The 24,745-nt window shown below is 37.5% G+C and overlaps 1 long non-coding RNA gene across 1 annotated transcript; it reads right to left on the bottom strand.

Annotated features, from left to right (window-relative positions):
• Positions 1 to 590: 590 nt before the first annotated feature.
• Positions 591 to 17,102, bottom strand: LOC122555568 (uncharacterized). The gene is made up of 5 exons (XR_006313304.2): positions 17,012 to 17,102; positions 8,414 to 8,481; positions 7,677 to 7,779; positions 4,005 to 4,210; positions 591 to 810 (listed from the first exon to the last, which is right to left on the bottom strand). It is a non-coding gene; the product is annotated as an uncharacterized LOC122555568 (long non-coding RNA).
• Positions 17,103 to 24,745: the final 7,643 nt, after the last annotated feature.

The following is a 24,745-nucleotide window of genomic DNA, read 5'->3' on the forward strand; positions in this document are numbered from 1 at the left end:
ATTGCAGCTGAATTGACCAAAGCCAACATATAGAAAGGAAGGAAAAGCTAGAGAAGGTCCAGGATTTCTGCTAATTGACCTGGTACCAAATACTCAGGGTTTCACCGATGTCCCAAGTGGCTGTTGGAAAACCAACAGCATATATAAATCATGTGGATTTTATTCAATCAAAACCACGTGATTTTGGGGAAAGCATTAGGTTTCCATTTACAGAATTGCACATTACTGGAATTATTTGAGGGAGAGATAGAATGGCACAGTTGAGTGACAGGAACTTCAGTTAAAAGTAACAGATTGTATCTCCATGAACTGTCATTCCCTGAAGACTGTACATTGTTCTTATAGGTTTCTTAAATACTGAAGTTTAGATTTTTAATTTTTCCTTACTTTTACTTTCTCTGCTTTCTTTCTTTATCCATTCTTTCTGTTCCTTATTACAGATGGGGAGAGATGATTTGTCCTTTATCTCACCTCTTGACTGACTGCAACTAAATGTATTTTTAAAGGAGTGTTTTAATCCATTGAGTATTGAGACTTTAAAGAACTAGGCTTTTTTGCACGTTTAAATCAGAAGAAAAGATCAATGTATATTTTTCACAAATATGAAATGTAATCTCAACAAGGATCCACTCCTGACAATATACACAACAATGTAACATACACTTAGCTTACTTTACAAAGGTCAATTCAATTTCCAGTCCTCAGGGTGGTGGTTTAAACATGGCAGGTTTGAATGACTCAACTTAATTCACTGCAGACAATAGGGTTTGGATGTTTCCATCTTTTCCCATCAAAGTTGTGGCCAAGCTTCTAAATTGAAGATAATATGAGGTAATATGAATTAGTACCACTTCTCTGCCTGAGATCACTTATCAAGGCAGGCTCTTTCTTTTGTCATTCAAGATGGTCTCCCTCTGAGATCTTTATCCATACTGACTTGCCCTGCCCATTCCTTGTGCATTAATACAGTACGTACAGGTATTTCTATCACAAGTGTGATGTGATAACCATATCAGTGTATCTCCATTGTCCATACAATGTGTTCATGATACATGTACTTGTCACACAGTGGGAAATGAAGGACATAATTCTCAGCAGCTTGTAATAAATGATTCCTTCACACACTTTTGTTGTGATTGTAATGAGGTTAACCAGGTGGACCTCATAGAATATGAATTCCCTGATTGGAGCTGTCCACCTGGTTTAATCAGGGATCCCTGGCTTACAGAGAAGAACAGAAGTGTCAAAGTTCTGTTCACTCTGAGAGCTGGCTCTGAGGGAGCTGGATCAGCATTGAAGACTCTCCGCCTGTAAATAAAGGGTGACTTGAGGATGGGATACTGGCCAATTTGGAGTTACTTCAACTTCCTCATTAAATTTCAGATGCACTCACCAAGTCTGAGTCAACTATAATATTAGCGTTTCTGTAAACATCCAGACAATAATAACTGTACAGTCTACAAGTAGTGTCTCTTCAATGGAAGATCCTCCAGGAAAACCTTTAAATTCCAATGACTTTCCAGAGACATATTCAGAAATGAAATAATCCTTGTCTTTATCAAAATCAGAAAAGAAGTCACCTGACATTCTGGAGTCCATTTGATAAGGTAAGCTGCCCATGCTGCCTTTCAAACATGGTGTCCATTTTCTGAATAATTTTTACACGTTTATGATGTAATCATGATCACCTCACTTCATACCTTTCTAATTCACCTAATTCCATATCTTTAGTCACAGCACACAGTTTCTTTCTTTATTTTCACATTTCAATGGTTAAAAAAGGCAATCAATTCATGGTTCTCCATAGTTCTAGATATCTTAATGATCTCAGTATGCCATTGCCAATTTCCACTTCCAGCCACCAGTGAGGCAAAAATAATTGGAAACAAGGAAGGTGAGAAAAAAACCCAATTCAGCGTATTCTATGAAATGTGTCATGCTTGCAAATTCTGGATTACTATTATTCTTTTCCCGTTGAGTTAACTTACTTTCCCATTGAAATAATGGTACTTCTGAGAAATGAACAAAACTACAACTTATTGCTAAAACCAATGAGGTTGCAAAGAAAATACAGCTTCTTATTCCTGAGAAAGCAATTTTGGAGATAAAATTTTAAAAAACTGTATAGTACCAAGATTAGAAAGCTTTTTAAATCTATTTGGTGAGTACATGAATGTTGAGATTGCAGTGGAGAATGGGCCTATATGAAAGCTATCTCTGTTATCTGTCCTCACAGAAGCTGCCTGACATGCTGGGTAACTTAAAGTGCTTTTGTTTTAGTTTGTCTGCACCTGCAATATTTTGATTTGTAATCATCATGTGCTATGACTTTTGTTCCGAAGTCAGGTATGCAAAAGTAAGAGAATTCCCAACTTTGTGAAAGTGACCTGTAAAAATAATCACCTGCACTCTCTATTTCAGTGCAGAGGTGGGGTGAGAATGCTGCAGGATTGGATGTCAATTTGGCTAAACTGGGAAGCGGAGATTTTCAAATATGGAAGCAGACTGGATGGAAAATCTGCCTTGAGACTCTGGCACGGTGTTCAAAATTACAATAAAACAATAAAGCATTCACACCTCACATCATTTTCACACTTCCTCAATTCCACATCTTATTTATGCCCTATTTATGCCAACTCATATAACCTAATACCCTCTAAACAACCTTCGGCTCCTCATATCCCCTTAGTAACTTTATGCCTATTTCTTTCTATCACATTTACCCCTTTCATATGCTATACTGATGCGCCTCATGTCCACACAAACCAAGGTACACGGGAGAAAGAAATAAAATTCAATTACTTAAAGTTTATATGGCAGACTACACTGTCAAGAAAAGCAGTCGCATTTGTGAAACTCATACTGCTAGCCTTTGAAATATATTCTTGGGTGTCTCTGGCAAACAAGCATTTATTACTCATCACCAATTATCACTACCATCACTATCTCTCCCTCTTGACATGGTTAATGTTTATTGATATTACTTGACAGTTCTTGGTTAGGTTGACAGTTCTTGACAGATTTGGTCAGAGTAAAATTGACATTTTTTGACAAGTCTTGAAATATTGATAAATATTGCTTAGTCTTTTACAGGTTTGATAGCTCTAAGGGGATCACACACAATCCTTTTGACAGTCAACAATTCCAAAGTATCTCTAATCACTTCCCAACCCCTCCTCAAAGATTACCTGACTCCAAGTTTCCCAAATGCCAAAAGCCCCTGAACCCCTTTCCAAAATGCCACCTGACCACAGTATCATTCAAAAGATACCTGACCTACATCCCTAAGGTGGCCTGGGACTATTGACTCTGGCCATCCAAAGAAGGTTCACTGACAGGAGACCTACTTTAAGCTGGTCTGTCTGTGCACTCTCGGATCAATACAACTGGGGTTTTCAAAATGGCATTTGAATGGAGACAGCAGACCTTTAAAATGGTTAGTTGTCTCTGAGAACCACATACACATAAAATCTGAGTTGACTATATTCCCACCCTCATGGAAATGGGAATATCCAGGTTTAGGAACAGGATTTTAGGGCACATCCACCATTTTCACCAGTTCAGAGAGTTTGTCTGACATAGTTTTGCCTTAATTTTGTGATGAGGTACCCCAATTTCTCATGAATTATTTTTTATCTCCTCTTCCATAACACTGGCCGTTTATGTCTCTGCATTACCTGTGTTGTCAGCAAATAATTGGCAGCTGTATTTTATCACCAACCAATACACTGTTGAAAGTGACCTCCTAAAGTGCCTACAGTCAAGATAATGATGGCACTAATACAGTTCACTCACAATTACTCTATGATGCAATAACTTACATTCTGTGTAACCCTTACAATTTGACAGTAGCCATCGCTGCTACTTTATTGCAGTTCTACACCGACACAACCAAAGCAGAGATATTCATAAGACACAAACGATGGACACAGGCAAGCACATTCAACAAGAAAAACCAAAAATGCACACTCAGTCCACTATAATGATTAACAAAGTGAATTTACTTTTAGCATGCCTTGTCATCTCTGTTTCTTCCACTGTACAAAGCAGAAACCATCATTGTTCAAAGGTCAAGCAAAATGGCTTAATCCTGCAATCTTCCATAGGGTAATACAAGGATAATGTCACACTGAGTGTACTGGTGGCCTTCACTGATATCGAATTACAACAACAGATTCCACTTTTATGACGCTTTAACATCATGAAGTATCTAAAGAAGAAGAGAAGGGGATGTAGAATCAGACACCTAGCAAGCTGAACAATACATCTGTAAAGTTAATTTATTCAGCATATAGGACTATGTCAACTGAAGGCAAATAGAGGAGAAGATACAGTTGTCTGAATTACAAAGTGAAGGCACGTGTTGTGAGAGCAAACTGAAGGAATATTTGACATCATATTGTATTTTTAATGTTAATTGAGTTTCCTATTGCAGATTCTGCTCTGTTGGGCAGGAAAATAGTTCAGTATTGTTGCAATAAGGAAGCAAAACATATACAGTGAAATCTTAACATGTGACAGGGAAATGATTTATGATTTGACACCATAAGAAACTCTCAAAGTCATTCACTACCAGAAAAAAATCTATATTAAAATGTGACATAACTTTAAATGTTTACCATAATTTTTTGCCACATGGCGGCAGAAAATCATTTGGCCTTTTTTAGTGTTTATACATAACCTTGTTTTAATGTATGTTATTTACATCTTAGTGTGGATGGAACTATGAATGCAATCACCAATTAAAAGATTAAAATAACGAAATCTTTCCTTGTTCTTAATGTTAAAACTGATGTTGGCAAACTTACGTACTCAGGATTTTATGTTGATAGCTGTTATTGGAAGGAAACCATTTAAAAGTCTCCAAAAGGATACATGTCTACAGCTTGGTTAGGAACAGATGTCTTTCCCAGTGTCTAAAACAACCTTAGTTAAAATATATATCTATATCTAATCTGAAGAGCTGATTATTTGGGCACTGGGATGGAGTAATATTTAATGATGGAATATGGCTGTGTTTCACTGTTTCTTTAAAGAAAACAAGAAATACTGGAGATTCGTGTGCCAATCAAAACTTCATTCCCGAGTATAGATCTAATAGATTGCATGATTAATCAAGACTTTGCAAATATCAAGTAACAGTTTTATGATAGCTAAAATAATCACAGTTGGAGATCATGGATAGTAGCCCATGCAGCCTGACAGTTTGGCTCTTTCTTTGTCTGGATCTTTGTTAACTTTGGTATGAGCATAAAAACCTAGTTAGTTACAACTCTTCAATCAGGGATGAGGCGTGGCAGTGTCTGAATTAAATCATACAAATAACTGGGCAAGAGCTAGCTGAGTTCAAACACTATTGCAACGTGGCAGTTTTTATTTAACGTTTACATTCAAGTTACATTAAGCACCAAATATAATGTGGATAAGCGTATTGGGGAAGGGGGTGAACAGTTGCGTAGTAGAACTCCAGAAGGCTACTCCAGAAATGTGGAAATGTAAGCCTTGAGGATAAAATTGTAAATACAAAACATTTAAGGGCACAACTGCAACATTTAAAAGATGGGGTATATGAATAGGAAGGGTTTAGAGGGATATGGGCCAAGTGCTGCCAAATGGAACTAGATTAGGTTGGGATATCTGGTTGGCAGGGACTAGTTGGACCAAAGGGTCTGTTTCTGTGTTGCACATCTCTATGACTCTATGACTCTACGACTGGGAGCAAAAGTAGGTCAATGTATTCTATGGCTGCTTCTACAATGTAATGTCATTAAATTTGGATTAATGGGAAATCAGACCACAAAATGTACTTTATATAGAATATTGACAATGAAAAATCAGTGAATGCAACTAATTAAATTAGTTACATGAAAAGGTGAAATAAAGTTATGCGAGAGAATTGCTTTAATTTAATATTTGTTCTGGTTTTTGGAATAGAGCAATATTTATGACAACTAATTTTATCAAATTCATTCTAACATATAGGTCTTAGCTGAAAAAGACTTACTGCAGACTGACCAATTTTACGCGGTGATATGTTTTCTTTTGTTTTTGCATGCTTGATTTTATTTGTAAAATACTTTAGCTCTATTTAACCATCATTATTATACTAAAACCTGTCTTCTCCAGAGCAAGGAGATAAACTGGTGAAATAAGAGAGTAGTTCATTATGTGCAACCACCTAATACAGATAGCATGTTACTGCAAAATGGTAGTATATCTGAAAATAGCATGTGAGATTTTTCTCATTGACAACAATGAGAACCCAATAGTATGTTGAGAGAATGGAGATGCTTATGGCAATGGATATCATGGTTGACAAAGAAATGAAGTAGTGGACCTTGGGAAAGCCTTTTTTATTTAGCTTTTGATAAATCATTTCTGAGATAACTGAAATAAAGAAATACAATCTCCATTTTCTGCTACTATATTTCCCAAATTTGGAAAGGTTACCCCTACAATCTAAGGCAGAGAATTCCGATAAGGTGCATTCATAAATATCTTTGATCAAAGTTTAACTTTGGCTAATATCTCTTATAGCAGAACAGGAATGTTTGATGCATCTGATTGTATTTTTCCAAGATAAAGTTATTTTTCCATAAATTGACTGGATTTCAAATTGGTTCCATAAGATTTCAGGAGTAATACTGAGAATGGGTATGAATGAAATCTTTTGGAAAGCCATTAAAATTTACCGTTTCACATAATCTAATAAACGAGGCTCCAAACTCTGCAGGACAGTGAGACTGAATAACTCCTTGCCAGAGGAATGCTTCTGTTAATTTACATTTCATTGAAGAATGCAAGAATCTGTTTGTTCTGTCTGTTTCTGGGCCTTGCTCGTGTTTTGTGATCCACTTGGATTCATTTAAAGATTTACTAGTTTATTCACAATGTAAATTTTTCCATCAATCTTGCGTATAAATTAGTGCCAGCAATAACCAAGACTTAGATCAATTGATCTAGAAAATACGTTTTTGAAATCCTGAATTGACCATGGGTGTCTGTCATTTTAGACACAATTCAAAACTTTATTTTCACACTATTCAAGGAGGTGCATTTTGTCAGAATTATTTGTACTTACTGCAATTCTGCTTGATTTTAGTTATTACAATTCATTAAATGACTTTTTTCTTTGCAAAAGCTCCAATTTTTAATGAACTTGTTGAACTTGTTCTATTATAGTAACATACTTTTGTAATCTCTGTCTGGAAGTTATAATTTTTTAAAATAAATGATTTGTAATTCTTTCCTATGTGTCTTTATTTGGTTATTTCTAACATAAAGGTGTTTTTGTTTTTCTATGGTAATGCATAACTGCTTGTTTTAATATAGTCAATTCCTCTCTTACATTAATGGATGTTATTCATTATTCCTCTACATTAGCAAATGTTATCAATGTCTTATCAACATTACACAATAAGACCAATGCTTTTAATTTGTCCTTCAAATGATTGAATGCTTTCTAAATCACCCTTCTGTCATGCACTCATCAATTTCTCCAATGCATGATTGAATATCATTAACATGGCACTGAGTACTATGAGCTGCCTCAATCAACAGCCACATTCCTTTATGACATCAAACCAGATAAACTCCATAAGAATTATTAGGAAGAAGGCCAATTTTGGGCCTTGAAAGTAAGCAACAAGTTTGTCATGGAAGCTTTCCCTACTCACCTTCCAGGTATCCCTATCTTGCTTGGAAATGTATTGGTCACTTTGGTTATATACCTCCTCAAGCAATTTATGTGTGGATTGAAGCTGGAGATTCTGAATAGACCTTAATGGAACAATACATAAACATTTTGTTCATTAATCGGTGCTGAAGGATTGCTAAACATTAAATCCAAATTAACATTTTTTAAAAAATGTATTTGTTTTCTGTAATTATCTGCTAATCACATTCTAAATAACATGTAGAAAATAATTACTGGATACTTATTTGAAAGTTATTGCAGAATATGAAACAAAGGTGGGCAGCACGGTGGCACAGTGGTTAGCACTGCTGCCTCACAGCGCCAGAGACCCGGGTTCAATTTCCGCCTCAAGCGACTGACTGTGTGGAGTTTGCACATTCTCCCTGTGTCTGCGTGGGTTTCCTCCAGGTGCTCCGGTTTCCTCCCACAGTCCAAAGATATGCAGGTCAGGTGAATTGGCCATGCTAAATTGCCCGTAGTGTTAGGTAAGGAGTAGATGTAGGAGTATGGGTGGGTTGCGCTTCGGCGGGGCGATGTGGACTTGTTGGGCCGAAGGACCTGTTTCCACACTGTAAGTAATCTAATCTAATCTAAAAAAATGGGATGATTGATAGCTCAGAGATTCTCCTGTTCTAAAGACCACCAAGCATGATGAAATATACACATTTGTTATGTTATGAAATGTATTGAATATCAAATTGCCCATAACTAATGTACCTAATTCAACGTGGTTTAACGTCTTCCACCCAAGCAGTAGAGCATGTCATGTTAATGTTTCTTCAGCACTGTAAAACAAAGGAGACGCATGTAACTATGTCCAAATATTTTCATTAACTACTGTTCATTTATCAAGCTTATTCTGGCACTGGTTTGTAGGGTCTCACTTGTTTGACCTGCCTTTTTCTTTCAATGACATTCTTAAGGGGATATTTTCTTAGTTATACTGTATTTACCAAAGGACATATCTTCCATCTTTTGGGGAATGCTTTCAACTTAAATTCATTTTCCCTCTCTTACAAATGTGACATTTTCATTTCCCACACTCTTTTCAAGCTACTCTGTTTGTGTGGTTAGGTGAAGCTACTCAAAGAACCTTTGTTTATCTTCACTGACCTTAGTGGCTAAGAGCAGATGACATGCTGCAGGAGAGGCTTCCAAATCTGCCTCCAGATTTACCATTAATCCTAAGCATTGAATTGTTTGCCACTTCAGAATGTAAACACTCTTGTAAATCACATAACAAACAGACTTTATGAACACCATAAAGAAGATTAATGGTAGGGCCTTGGATAGTGAGGCACCATGGGGCTTAGGTACATAATTCTTTGAGGTTTGCATCACATATAGACAGGGTAATTAAAAAGGCATTTCATTGCTCAGTCCTTTGAGTTTAGGAGTTGGGAAGTTACATTGAGTTTGGATAGGACATTGGTATGGCCTCTTCTGAATTACAGTGTCCAGTTCTAGTTGCTCTGTTATAAGAAGGATATGATTAAGCTAGAGAGGGTTCAGAAGCAATTTACCAAGGATGTTGCTAAGTATGGAAGGTTTGAATTTTCAAGAAAGGCTGGATAGACTAGGACTTTTTTCACTGGAGCCAAAGAAAATGAGAGGTGACCTTATAGAGATTTATAAAATCATGAGAGGTTTAGATAAGGTTATTTACAAAGAGGGTGGTTCATGTGTGGAATGAACTTCCTGAGGAACTAGTGGATATGGACACAGTCAAACCTTTAAAAGACACTTAGATAAGCACAAGATTAGGAAAGGGTTGGAGGGATATGGGCCAAGAGCAGGCAGATGAAACTAGTTTAGTTTAGGATTATGTTCGGCATGGACTGATTGGACCAAAGGGTCTGTTTCCATGCTGTACGACTCCATGATTTTATGGCTATTAATTTCTTTTAATGAATTAAATGGATATGACAGATGTGCTTCAATTGTAAAAGACGATATTTTAGCTTTCTCCCTTCTTCAAGTATCAAAAAATATTTTGCTAAGAATCCTTATTCATTACCTGTGCAATTGAACAGTATTGCCATTTGCACGTTAAACATACATAGATATAACATATATATTTCAGTGCAGCACAGACAAAATACACCTTAAACACTTATCCATTTGGAAATGGATTGAGTATTTCTGGTAGCTTTTCTGCACTGCTCTGAACTTTGTTCAAAGGAGAGTAGAGAAATAAGATGTGGTTATAGCAGCAACAATGTAGCATTTGCAGAAAACAAGCTGCTTGGATGGTGATACGGAGTGTTTGAAACTTACAGAGAGAGATTGCATGACCCAGTTAGTGGGTGAACTAGCTCAGATTGGAACATGTGGCATTTGAGATAACTTACCTCAGGAGCAAAACATTTTGCCCTGTCTCTTTTTTTCTGAAATCCCTTTCATCAAATTTTATGATATTGGAACCTACCAAAAACCACACTACCACAAGTGAAGAATTCTTAAAAGAAAATTTGGAATCTACACCACTGTCTCCAGAAAAGTGTGCTCAGCTAGCTGGAACTATTCCAAGAAGCCACCCTACTTCCCTCCAAACCAAGAGCTTGTATGTGAGGTGACTTTGACCAGAGATCACATTTAGGACAATTCGTAACTAATTCTTGTTTCTTGAATTTAACTATTTCATGCTCAATGTACTTTTAACCTATGTGTGCTAGTTTTCAAGAAAGATAGTTACATATAGTTGCCCAGTTGAAACATTTTGTAAATAGTCTCTATGATTGGCCCCAGCAAAAACTTTATGTTCCTGTTATCAAGAATATACCTCTCTTCAATAAAAATACAATTACCCACTGTCCATAGTAGCCAACTGCTACATTTTCTGGAGTGAAAGAATAGGCCATTTTATTATTTGTTAAGTGCCAAAAAATGGGATATCAGGTATACACAAGTACAAAGTTAAAAAATAAGAAAAGTGTCCAGTTCAAAAGAAATATAAGTTGCAGTTTACATCCTTAGTCTGTCCTTGAGATATAACGATGTAAACCTAAGACTATGATTGTTTAATTGGTACTTGTATCCTCAACAGATTCAGATCTCTTTACGTTCTTGGTGTTAGGATACTTTTCTACAATTTGTATGGTCACCAGGTGCTTTGTTCTCAATAAGCAGAGACAGAACATTTCCCAGCTGGTTCCAGTTGCAAATCAATCTTCCTTTGCTCTGTCAAAAGTGGCTCCCTGAAATGTAGCTGGTTTGTGTCTTCCCATGTCTGAATTCATTGTTTCCAAGTTGATAATTGCAGATGATACCTTTCATTTCAAAAATGCGATGCTTACATTACAGATGTAAATCACTAGGAGCTGAAGATTTCTTCATGACTGATCAGGTGGACTAATTTCAGTATCTTTTGATAAAAATATTAATTTCAGTTTGGACAGCTTTGTTTATTCCAAATTGATTTCCCAAAGTAAACACCACATTTCACCTATTCAACCCATCACATCCACTGAACAAGTTATCTAATTAGTCTCATCCTTCTGTCCTTTTCCTATAGCCTGTAAACATTTTCCCTCCAAGTATTTATCTGAATTCTTTTTGGAAATTACAATTGAATCTGGTTCCAATAAACTACCAGGCATTTCATTCCAGGTGATTGTGACTCTGCAAAAAAAAAGGGTGAGAAGACAAGTTGCAAGGTGCTAAATTTGATGGATCAAACCAAGCAATTCTTGTCTCAACTAAAGTCCAAAGTACATTCTTTAAACATATGCTGTTTACTTTTATTTTCATCCTGCGTAAATTCTACTTATAAACTAATGTTATGACATGGGGTAAACCTGACATACAGAGAAGCTCACCTCACACTGTTAAATTTCGAGGTGCAAAGAACTACCCCACAGGTCACTATTTAAAGTAAAATTAACAGTTTTATTTATTAAGTCCAAAAGAGAACATTAAACAACTATTTAGAACTCCTTTCTCTTAAACTTATCTTTTACCTCCTACTCTACAATATTGGTCTGATAAAAGAAAAAACCCGATTAAGATTTACAAAAAAAAAGCAAGTTTCTAAACCAGTGAGCTTTGTCCATTCTTCTTTGTAGATTTTCCTCTGCAGATTTTTCTCTATTTCCACTTTGGTGTTCTGCTGCACAAATTTCTTATGGACAGGTACCTTTCAGAAAGCAATTCGGCTAGCAGTCTATACTTGTTGAAGTTCTTGGCAGTTCTCCCACTAACTGTTTAAAATGTCTAGTTTTAGACTCCAAAACATCAGATCATTTAATTGGTTTGATGTCATTAAAACATTAAATACAGATTCAATTGAATTTTGGTATCTGGGGCATAATATAAACTGATTGGCTGAATTTGAATTTGTTTTTGTTCCATGGCAATGAAACTCCAGCTATTTGTTTCAACCGATTGTTACATTTCTAAATTGTTGAGGAGACTCTGTGCTTTCAGTCAGCCCTTGCTAGCTTCCTCTATCTCTTAAAGATACAGTACGCTCTTACACCTTTGTAACACTAATGATGCAATACGTTAAATAATTAAAATCATTGTAAGTGTGCATTTTCCTTCTAAAACAAAATAATGAGTAGCACATACTTTTACTTATTTAAATGATTTCTTCCTATTGTTTTTCAAAAAGCTGATTAGAAGTGAATTAATGCATGTGACAAGATATACCAGCAGTGAATTCTACATAGTCAGTCAGGGAATATCAGGTTTAACTTTTTGGTATTCAATCAAAACTCATTTTGTGAGAATTAAGTACTGATGTATAATATGAATTTTTGGCAGTATCAATGTAAACACATTTCGATGAACTGATACTGAAGACCTTGAGAAGCAGCCTGATTATATGGTCAGAATAACAGACCCCACAGCAGAATCCAAAGAAGTCCTCATTTCTGTGAAGCAATCAACAATTCTTGCAAATGCTGACTGTCCTAATGAGGAAAATTATTAGCCATGAGTTAAGGTGCTAGTGTTGGACTCAGGTGGACAAAGTCAGATGTCACACAACACCAGGTTATAGTCTAACAGATTTATTTGAAATCACAGCACTCTGAAAGCTTGTGATTTCAAATAAACCTATTGGACTATGACTTGGTGTCATTTTACTTCTGAAAATAATTAGAAGAGGGATTCTACTAACTTCTGAACTTTCACTTAGAACTTAGCTGAGAACATGGTAATATGTAAACCAATAAAATTGCTGTGGGTGGATCAGATAGAGGTATCTAGTTCAGGATATCCTCAGTGAGCCAATTGAAGCTGGACTTCCACTAGTTTTGCTCTTTTCCACATATGTACCTAAAAGGAGAAAAGTGTATTTCTTTTAAAATTTGCACTGCAGGCATATGTTGCAAGATTCAGAACATGATGGATGATTTGTGAATATATTGTGACAATACTATGGCTTTAAGAAGTGTATTTTGTCCTTCTTTTTAAGAGGTTTTGAACCATTGGTGACAATCTATCTCCTCCAAGTTAATAAAGTAGGTATCTTGTGAGGCCTTTGGTTCACTTTAAAAGTTTCAACAATAGAAACAACATGAATGGATGCAATTAGGTTCTGACAGAACTAGAGTTTTGGTTTAGCTTTCAGCAGTTGCTAGGGTCTTGTAGATGGATGTGGAAGCAATTAGTCCTCTCTCTGTTACAGCTAAAAGCTAGAGTTCATTCTGCCAGGATTTTCTCCTGATGTTCTTTCCACCTCCACAGGAGAAACATTGCACATGAAACAATCTATTTTACTGAATTTGTCTTTGCTAAGGGTGTGTTAATGGGATATTATGAAATTGGAAGGGTTGTTGTTTAGTAGTTAAATTATCTACTATTCTATTAAGCTTTCCAAAAGAGTTAAAATTATATCAATCTTCTTTCTTTTGTTTGTATTTTAACTCTAGGGTAAGAATAAACTGTGTTTTCCTTCAGGCAGAATAGCGTAAACAAAGTCGAGAGTGTGGTACTGGAAAAGCTGAGCAGGTCAGGTAGCATCCGAGGAGCATGAGAATTGATGTTTCGGGCATAAGCCCTTCATCAGGAGTGAGTGTAACCAATCAAATTACATCTACAAGAGAACGCCTTACACTTGCCTTTAAATAAGATAAAGGGTAGGGCCTAGGCTATCTCCTTGATTATTTGAGGGGGTTTTGGTCTGGTCCATAACAATCTGGGGTGGTCTTGTCAAGTTGGGTTTAGGATTGTTGGATTCAAGGATGGTGAGTGATGCGTGTTAGTTTTCTTTTCAGCTAATGTATTCAGTTGGTTTAAACAGGCTGTGCCTTGTGTTGTCATGGCTCTTTTAGTCACTAAGAGTTTCCTGCGGGTGGAAGAAGTCACTTCAGGAGCTTTACAGAAAATGAGCAAGGAAAAGCTTTCAGCATTGGCAAACATGCCAATTGCCTTTGCCTTTGCCGATGAGGAAAAGGGAGGCAAATATAGCAGTAGCTCAACATTTACAATAGTCAGAAATGCAATCAAAATCTTTGGAAATGGCTAAAACTCAATTGCAAATGAAGCAGCGTGAATATGAAAGGAAATGAAAACAATTCGAGTGAAGATTGAAAGCAGAAGAAAAGCAGAAAGAAGGAGAAGAAGGGAAGAGAGACTTTTTAAACTTCGTAAACTAAACTGTAACTGAAAACTGAAAGTTGAGCTAAAATGGCAGAGTTAGAGGTAAAAAGTAGGAGCAGTGATGAAGACAGTGATGGACAGCAATCCCATTGTAGCCAAAGGCCTGGTGGGGAGTCTGTTTAAATATGTCAAAGCATTGCCTAAGTTTGATGAACATTTTCATTTCATTTGGGAAAGTAGGGGACAAATTTACAGAATAAGAGAACACTCATTTAAAGTTGAAATGCGATGTGTTTTTTTTTCCTCCCAGAGAGTAGTGAATGTCTAGAATTCTGTACAAGCTGTTCTCCTATAATGCCGTTTGGCTGTAACGCGACTGGTTAATTGGGAAAATGCGAACACCCGTTGGCTAATATGTGATTCCATCCCCAGCACTAGGTGCCGCAGGAGCTGATGATTGGATTCGCATTGACATCACATGGTCAGTCAGCTCGCGTGTTTTGTGGTGAAGTACTTCCTGAACGGTACAATGCTGTACTCAGTAATTCTTGGTCCTGTTTTTCACAAATCTCACTATGCTTTCCATGAATATGAAATTTTTTCTGACCTTACTGTTGTTGTTTTCGAGTATGTTTTTAGAAATTATTGCAGGAGAAGAAACTTGGATCTCAAGATTCTCCTTATTCACCAAGGCATCCTCCCACCACGGGTGAGCTTTCTGAAAACATCAAAGTGTTGTTTCTGCCTCCAAACACAACCACTCTCATTCAACCGATAGACCAGGGTGCAATAGCAGCTTTTATAGTTTATTACTTAAGACACATATTCAGGAAGCTGATTGCAGCTACTGAGGGGGATAATGAAGACAGTGCTCTTCAATTTTGGAAGAGCTTTAACATTAACAATGCTCTTGATATCATTGTGGAGGCCTGGGGTGATGTCAATAAGGACTGCTTGCATGCAGTTTGGCAGAAGCTTCTCCCAGATTTTCTTCATGATTTTAAAGGCGTTGAACTGTTAGAGACACTTCCAGCAATTGAAGAACATTGTGTCACTCTTGCAAAACACATTGGATTTGAAGAAGTGGAAACTGATTTACAACAACTTGTTTCTGTGGGGGAAATTGAAGCTCATGATGAAGATTGTGAAGTCCAGGATGCAGCACCATGAGAACTTGTCACTTCTGTTTTGTCTTCTATCCTGAGGGAAGTTGAGAAGTATTTGCAGCTCTTAGAAGACAATGACCACAATGCAGAATGCAGCAGGATAGTACTTCATGGCATAAAGTCTTATCTGGCAGCCTATGAAGAGCTCCTTCATGAAAGAAGAAAGATGACAAGCAGCAAAGCCCAGATGCCTTTTTTTAAGCCAATCCCCAAGAAACAGTCTGAGAACAATGCACCACAGCTATCCATCTCTGGATGAAATATTTTCTTTCATTGTAACCCTGCATCTAGAACTACACCTGAAAGTGATGATGATCCTCAGCCCCTGTTGTAATATAGTACTGTAACTCAGCAAACTCAGAAACTCTTTAAAGTTACCTTCCAGTTTTTCAGGGCAAAGTGTTAAGCTTATTGTATTATTTCATTAAATATATGATTTTAACATTTACTTAGTCGGTGCAATCATTTGTGTTCGGCTAACTATTATTTTTGTTTCGATTTTTACTGATATCTTTGATGGTCTGCTCTTAACCCTGTTTTTCCCATAGGCCCCGTTATTTCTATTGTATGATTTTATATAATGCGAGGTCACACGAGAAAGCAATTACTGCATTATAGCAGAAGAGTCAGTACTCCAGAGAGTTGTGGAAGCTAGACACTGAAAGTATTTAAGGAGAAAGTAGATAGATTTTTGAAATATTAAGGAGTTCAGGGCTAGGAGGAGCTGGCACAAAAGAGGAATTAAGTCCTGGGGCAGATCAGCCATGATCTTGTTGAATGCAGAGGTAGTTCTCAGGTCTGAATGGCCTACACCTGCTCCAATGTTTTTGTTCTTATGAGTCTTACCTCACCAAATAAACACATTCCTTCAACCAGGCCTCAGAAGTCACAAAGAAAATCTTATTAAACAATAGAGTCAAACTGAAATGTCTAAAGCTATTTTATTATTTTCTCCATTGTTACATTTCAATATTTCATATCATCCAATACCCAGTAATGCTTATTAATGGTCTATTTTATTACTTCTGGCTGCTACCTAAAGGCCAATGTTGTGAGAGATGGTTAGCTACTCTATTGCAAAATTGGTTTATTTGGATCAAGGTGGCCTTCATCTCATAACAGCTAAGGCCTAGAACAACCGGTTTTGTTTATGTGTAACTACCATGAGATCTGAGCTTGCTGGCTCCTCAGATAAAGGCAAACACCTTTGAAACCTCAACTGAGAAACAGTCAGCTTTCTTCAACTCCCCACGCCCCCTGTCAATCTGCCAGCACTAATTTCCTCATCCCTACTTTTTCAGTAGCTCCAAGTAAGTTGCTGAATGGAAAAACAAAGACAAGTTACAAAGAACAAGTGTTGCAGCCATGAATGAACAAGTCTCTTTGTCATCCTTGCTCCAATAATCATTATATAACATGCCAGTAGAAATTTCTCTACCGTCTCCTGTTAAGCTTTTGATCGTGAGAGATTTATGTGCAAAAACTAACAAAGCTAAGATCTAATGTGCAGTCCCTAGGAAAAGGGGCAACATAAAGACAATTCTGAACTTTTCTGACAGTAGGCTTCTTCAAAGTAAAGGCACATGAACTATTTTTCACCAACCTCATTGCTTACAACAGCTCCATTGCCTGTTCATCATGCAGGAATCTTGCAAACACTTCAACGTAGTATGGTGCACCAGTAGCTTCTGGAATCAAATTACCAGTTCGACAGAAGCAACAGTTTACAGCAATGCGCAATAAAAACAACGCACATTCTTCAGGGAACAAATTATTTAGATGTCAGGGTGTTTGCCAATACTAAGACATGGATATCATATTTATAAACATTAAAAAAAAGATTGTTGGAATGATTGTAGAACTATATGATGTTGCTGAAATACTTTTGTTTGTAGACTATAGCTTACATTAATCGTGAGATTTTTCTCCTTAAAGATTGATCAGGTTAATCTTTTTGTTTGATAAATAAAGAATATAAATTGAGGCCACTGATCATTATATAAAACAGCGTGTTCTTTGTTATACATTTGGGAGCTAGTGTTTCCAAGAATTATAACACCAAATTGGGTGAATGTTTTATTTCACAAACACTTAATAAGTTCTTTTAAAATAAATTAGAGATTGGAATTTTGGAACTGAAGTATTCCCATAGAACTCTCCAAAACAATTCCATCCAAGTAGCTACTGCTGGGAGACAGGAAAAAAAACAGCCTGATTCATAATTGAAAGAAATGTAAAGGCCAAGGAAATGCTTTGCTGAAATGAATTTCAGAACTATTTCAATGAAACAAAGATCGATGATGCAGAATGTCAGTAATATATTATTGGAAGGGCAAGTGTTAAGTAATGTGACAAATTTCCAATATCATGAAGAGACCTGGTAGAAAACACAAATCTGTCTCACCCTTTGCATAGATGTTACTAACTTTCAGGTGATGATCTCTCGATGGGTAGAGGATAGAGGACAGCAGCAGAATCACAGGGAGCACCATAAAGATCCTCCCATCTAGTAATTTTCCTTTATCAAAGAAACATTTTTAAAATCAAGCTGTGCAGGGATTCTATTACATACCTCTGGAGCAGGTAGGACTCGAACCTAGGCCTCCCAGGTCAGAGGTCGGTACACTCCGTTGCACCTTAAGAACCTCTCCATGTCATTTTATTAGTGGAGGGACTGCCTATTAGCATAATTTAAAGGCAAATTAAGGGCCATTTCCCCAATAGCAGTTAAATTGAGGTAAGAGGAAGTAAGTTCTGTGACTTTGACCCAGCAACAGTAAAGGGTTGGCAATATAGTTCCAAGTTAGAAATGGTGTGTGATCACAGAGTCACAGAGATGTACAGCACAGAAACAGATTCTTCGATCCAACCCGTCCATGCTGACCAGATATCCGAACCTAAGCTATTCCCATTTGCCAGTACTTGGCCCATATCTCTTTAAACTCTTCCTATTCATATACCCATCCAGATGCCTTTTAAGTGCTGCCCGGAGAGTTTGCAGACGGTAGTGCTCTGATGTATCAGTTGCCCTTGTTCTTCTCAGTAGCAGAGGTTACAGCTTTGACAAGTCCTATTGGAAGAGGCTTGGTGATTTGCTGCAGTGCATCTTGTTGATGATACATACAGCTTCCTATGCATGCCAATGTGGAGGGAGTGAATGTTTAAGATGATATGTGGTTGCCAATCCAAAGGACTGCTTTGACTTGGATAATATCAAGTTGCTTGAATGTTTAGTTTTGGAGCTTTACTCATCCAGATAAGTGGAGTGGATTCCGTCACATTCCTGATTGTTTTTATGCATTCCTGGAATGTGGCAGTTGCTGACTGGGATTGCATTTATTGTCAATCCATAATTCACTTGAGAAGGTGGTGGTGAGCTGCCTTCTAGAATGGCTGCATCCCTTTTGTTAGACCCACAATTAGGGAGGGAGTTCCAGGATTTTGATCAAGTGATACTGAAGGGACCGTGATATATTTCCATGTCAGGATGATGAATATTTTGAGAAGGAACATGCAGATGGTGGCATTACTTCTAGGTGGAAGTTGTGGGTTCAGGAGATATTGTCAAGAACCCCTGCTGAGTTAGAATAGATCTTGTAAATTGTATTTGCTTCTGCTACTATTCATCAGTGTTGGAGGGAGTGGATGTTTGTGGATGTGATGTCAATCAAGTGGACTGCTTTGTCCTGGATGGTTTCAAGCCTCTAAAATGTTGTTGTCACTGCACTCATCCAGGCAAATGGGGAGTATTCCATCACACTCCTAGCTTGTGCCTTGTAGATGGTGGACAGATTTTTAGGAGTCAAGAAGTGAGTTACTCTGGCCGTTCCTGGACTCTAGCTGCTTCCATAATGTTGCTGACCACCAGGGTTCTGCTTGGGCGCACCAACCACCTCGTGGCCAACTGGCAAATTCCTCACTCTGACCCCCAGCTGCTACCGTCACCCACCCCCGCTGCCTCCATAACAAAGCTCCCTCCGGAGGGTAAGCTGAGAGGAAAAACAACTAAGAAAAAAGAAAAATGGTGAGAAACGAAGAAAGAAAAGTGGTCGGAGTGGATGAGTTTTGGCTCAGGAGTCCTACTCCACTGCCATCTTGGAACATTCATGGTTTAAGACTGAACATAACATTTCGGACCAAAGATAAGAAACATGCTAATTATTTTCATAGGTTTCCTTGAGAAAGATTGAACGCTGCCATTCGTTATCTAGAATACTAAAAGAGCAGATTATTCTATCAATGTGTGGTCTTTTATAGTAAGGATCACAGACTATAAAATTCACTAAACTAATTCTTATAAAATATTTCTTCTTTATTTAGATCCTAGATTAAATTCCTGATGGAAATATCAGGAACTGACATAAATAAAATTTGAGACTTGCTTTATCCAATGTATGGCCTTTATTCAATATTTTAATAGTATCTGATTCATTAAACCCATCAGCCCAGAGGGAATAATATTGGAGAAAAATTTACTCTAATGATACTATGGCTTTAAGAGGTGTATTTTCTCCTTTTTTTAATGAAGAAAGAATGGGACTGTGGTCTCCAAAACCAATAAACAGCTTGTGAGGCCTTGAGCATTTTTTAAAAGTTAGAACAATAGAAGCAGCTTGAATGAGTGGAGTCATGCTCCCATAGAACCAGGATGTTTTTTACTTTTAGTTGCTGGGGTCTTGAAGCTGGATGTGGAAGCTCTTATTCCTTTCTCTGTTACAGCTAAAAGCTGGGGTTTTCTTCCTACTGTTAGAATTGCATGTCAGATAAACTATTTTACTGAATTTGCCTTTGTTAAGGGATGTTACTACATTGGAACAGTTAATAGTAGTGTAGCCAATATATATTAATTTGTTAAGCATTTCGAGTTACAGTTAAACCAATTATTTTATTTTTATTTTGCCTGCATTTTAATTATAGTATATGTGTAAAGTATGTTTTGTAGTTTGACTAATCAGATTGCATCTGGAACACAACACCTTACACTTATCTCTAAAATAAGAAAAAAGTTAGGGTCTTGTTAATATACTTTTGAAAGAGTTTGGTCTGGTCCATAACATTACCCAGTGACAAATTACTACATTGTTTCATTCACAACACCCTATCACAGACTCTTATTTGTCTGCAAAGCTAATAGACTTTCAGACACAGAACAATTGTACAATCTATTATATTTTATACTTGGCAAAGTTCCAGCATCCTGAATGTTCTTGCATGGCAATAACAAATAAGAACATCTGACAACCAAAAGCATGTGGATTAGTTGGCAGCTTTGGAAGTTCAAGGACTGAAATTAGTTCAAGTCACTGAACATAAATTATTGATTAATTACTAAAAATATAATAGAATAGAATACAATACAGCATAGGAAGAGACCCTTCAGCTTCCCAAGCCTGCACTGATTCATAATCATTATTTAGACCGGCTATTTATAGCCCATGCAAGGTTTTTATCCCTCTGTTCATCTCCTGTTCATATGTCTATCAAGATACACCTTAAGTATTGGCAAGGTACCACCTCCACTGGCAGTGTGTTCCAAGAACCCACCACCCTCTGTGAAAAATGTTCCCTCCACGTCTCCCCCAAACCTTTTCCCTCTCACCTTAAATCTGTATGCTGATGTAGGTGACCTTTCCATCCTGACTATCCACCCTATCAATGCCTTTCATAATTTTGTAGACCTCCATCAAGTCGCCCCTCAGCCTCTGTCTTTCCTGTGAAAGCACTGTATGCTCACATTTTTTGGACACTATTTCAGTATAGTTTCCTGAAAAGGTTATTACATTTCAAACAAACAAAGTTGCTTAAATGCCCTTAAAACAATGAATTCTGGAAATCCTGTGGAATAAAGATGAACATTCCTCTTAGTACAGATATTTCAAGTCAACAATTTTTCAGCATAGGGTATTCTGCATAACCTTCTGGGCTCATAAAATAGTTATAATTTTAGGAATGAATTGAAAATACCAAGCAAATGATTCTAGTCTTGAAATCATTCTGCACTGTCTTATTATTTGTAACATGAGCTAAACATTGAAGGACTGGGTGGCCTAGTTGATTGCAAAACCTTTCCAGTCCACTGCAGGGCATGGCATTAAATAAGCTCAAATTTGAGATTTTCTCATTGTTATTCTTAACAGCTGACACTTAGATATATAAACACACCATTCATGTTTGTTTTTCACCCATTAAACTAATAGTTTTGCTTTATGCTGATCATGTTTTCAAATAACAATGATTCATCTAGACCATTACCAAATCCCTATAAAAGTTTTCTCTGAAATTAAGAAGTCAATGAGGTTTAATTATCTCTTTGTATTCAATGCTAAACCATTTTGTCTCTTCTTCTGACCCATGAAGTTAAATTTGCTGCCCTGAACAAATATGGATTTATTTGGACTCAGAGATCACGATGTGCAATTACCCACTCTCCTTAAACATAATAGCATATTCTGTCATCTGAATCATTATTGTCTCTAACCAGCACTAAAAATTGGCTAACTGGCTTCACACATTGGCAGGGGCTCACTAACGTGACTTCTAGTAAAACTTAAAACTAGTCAGCACTGCTTAAAACTAGACTGTACCTCTTAGTGACAGTTCATCCATGGATAAGTTAGAAAGTAGGATAAATGTTCTGTCCCCATAGATAGGCTGGAGGTCTTCTAGACATATGCTCTGAAGTCAGCGAGAGTAGATAGTCATGCTAGTCAGTGCCAGGACTGCACCTAAGACTTGTAAAACTGCAAGAGATTCAATGATCTGACACAAGCAGTCAAGGTCAATGAATGAATCTTCAAATATCATAGCCCGCAAAATGCATCACTAACTTAATAAACATCTCAACTTGCCATTTCATGATGATTCCTATGAACAACCTCAAACAATGAAACTCATAAGCTTCACTTCACCCTCACAGATATAGCATTGCTGCAAGCTCCACTTTCATATCTCACAACTTACATACACTGTCATTTATTCAACTATGACAGCCACATCAATCAAACATATTACACCACAAACACTGATGCATCTTCCTCTCTTGAAGATGGTACAAAACTGAAGGCAGTAGGAACAACTTGGAAAGAACACATCTGTCTTCATATCCTAATCCAGAGGAGGAAATAATGCAGGACATTATTTGGGCTGTCATTACTGAGCCTATGGTCAGTGACAGAGCTGAAACCATCAAAGGTGATGATGCTGTCTTTCCTAATCCTCCATTTCATATCCACCTTTCTTCTCAGCCCACTATCCCTTGTGAAATACAAGTTGCCAATGATGTAAGCATGTTAATCACATGTGAATCTTGGCCCTCACAACTATATTACCTTTGTGTTCCCTTCTTTTCAGATGCCCCAAGTGGAGGGACTCTAAAATGAGAATGATGATGAAGGCACAGCACTGTCACTCAGTCTCACCCACACAGCTAACAGCCCAGACACTGTTTAGAGGTCAGGTTAGAGACTGGATCTGCAAATGGTGAGGTACTGGATATGGTGGGTCATGCCTGAGAGGTGTCATGTCACCTGAGAATGAGATCAGATTGGAGTCGAATATAGGAGGACTCAAATGAGCATATTGATGTTGAAATCTACCAAGGTGGTTGGTAAAAACAATAAAATGCTTAGGGCTTCAGAAAATCTGCCAGAAAGTCTGCGGCCAATGTCCAACTTGGAATAGGATTTTGCATGGAACTTAGAGTTCAGCCTTTCCAGTGTGGAAAAGGTGGCCAACTCCTTATGCAATGATGATACCGTGTCTGCTGGATGTTCCAGCTTACAAAGCAGCACTAATAAAAGACATACAATGGCTGAGTACTGCAATGAAAGCTCAGATTACTCTGACATGAGGTCAGCTTTCAGCAATCATGGCAATGGATTATAGCGTGCAAATGGGCTCTTGCAGCAGTCCTGTAAGCTGTCATCCAACAGACTACCCGGATTGTTGAGGTGCAGCACCAAGACCATGATATTGACTCCATGGAAGCTAGCATTATTAGGCGATAACATTTGTCCTCCTATCCCCGCCACAGCACCAGTACCTTCATTGATGCCTAACCAACAGCTTCCCAAACTTCTATTGTCTATGAGTGTAGTATGACTGCAGCTGAGCTAAATATTATCCTCCAAAGCCAGTTATACTTGCCTCCACTGACAGTCAGCAATTTTCCACCAGCCATACTGCCATGGCTGAGGCTGCAAACACATAACTACACATGGATAGGCAAATGCACACAGAATGCAGGCACTAAAGAATTATACAAGGATAGTTTCTACAATATAGAAACACAGAAGTTGGGCAGGAATTGGCCCTTCACGCCTGCTCCTCCATTCAATATGATCATAGCTGATCATCCAACTCCATGCTCTTTGCTCCCTTTATCCCTTAGAACTAGATTTTTCTCCTCCTTGAAAACATTCAATGTTTCGATCTCAACCGTTTTCTGTGCAAGAGAATTCCAGAGGCTCATCACTCTCTGGGTGAAAACACTTCTCCATCTTAGCCCTAAATAGCCTACCCTGTATCATTAGACAATGATACCTGATTCTAGACTTTCCAGTCATTCGAAACATTCTTTCTGTATTTACCGTGTCTAATCCTATTAGAATTTTATAAATTTCTATGAGATAACCCCCTCCCCTTCTTTTAAGTTCCTGTGTATATCATCCTAACTGATCCAGTTACTCTTCATACATCGGTCCGGGCATGCCAGGAATCAGTCTTATCAATCTGTGTCACAGTCCCTCCATAGCCAGAACATCCTTCCTCAGATAAGGATATGACATGCTTTCATTTATAAATTTATACCATAGCATGACATGAATCCATTTATACATTTACTTTCTCACATTTATTTTGTCGTGATCATTTGTACTGTGGCCCAGTGAGAGAGGGAAATGTTATTGAATGGGGATTGGAGGTTTGGTTTCCAGTATAATACCTAGATGAGTTTTTCCCAGATGGCCGTGGGCAGAAAGTGACTGTCTAGATTGGTTCTTCTTTTTGCACCTGTTTCATTTCCTTATTCTCTTTCTTTGCTCCTCCTCCTCTACATATCCATACATCATGCAGCTGCTTATTGTACAGCTTGTGGCAACTGTTATACCCTCAAGTTGGCAATTGTGCAGGATACAGGAAATTACTACAAATAGTGATGTCTGCTCTGTTGACTGCTGCAGAACTTCACCACTGTAGTCCAGGAAGCAGAAGCATTATTTCAGTGTGTCACTGCTCCAACCTATTTCACATGGCAGCATGGCTTTCATTGTATGCATACAGTGCTTATCTACAATAGTTACTTAATGTAAAACATCAACCATGTCTTCAGTGACAACAA

The sequence above is a fragment of the Chiloscyllium plagiosum genome, unplaced genomic scaffold (assembly GCF_037043375.1).
Source record: "Chiloscyllium plagiosum isolate Xiang-an unplaced genomic scaffold, Cpla_swu_hap1 HiC_scaffold_12, whole genome shotgun sequence".
Classification (NCBI taxonomy): Eukaryota; Metazoa; Chordata; class Chondrichthyes; order Orectolobiformes; family Hemiscylliidae; genus Chiloscyllium; species Chiloscyllium plagiosum.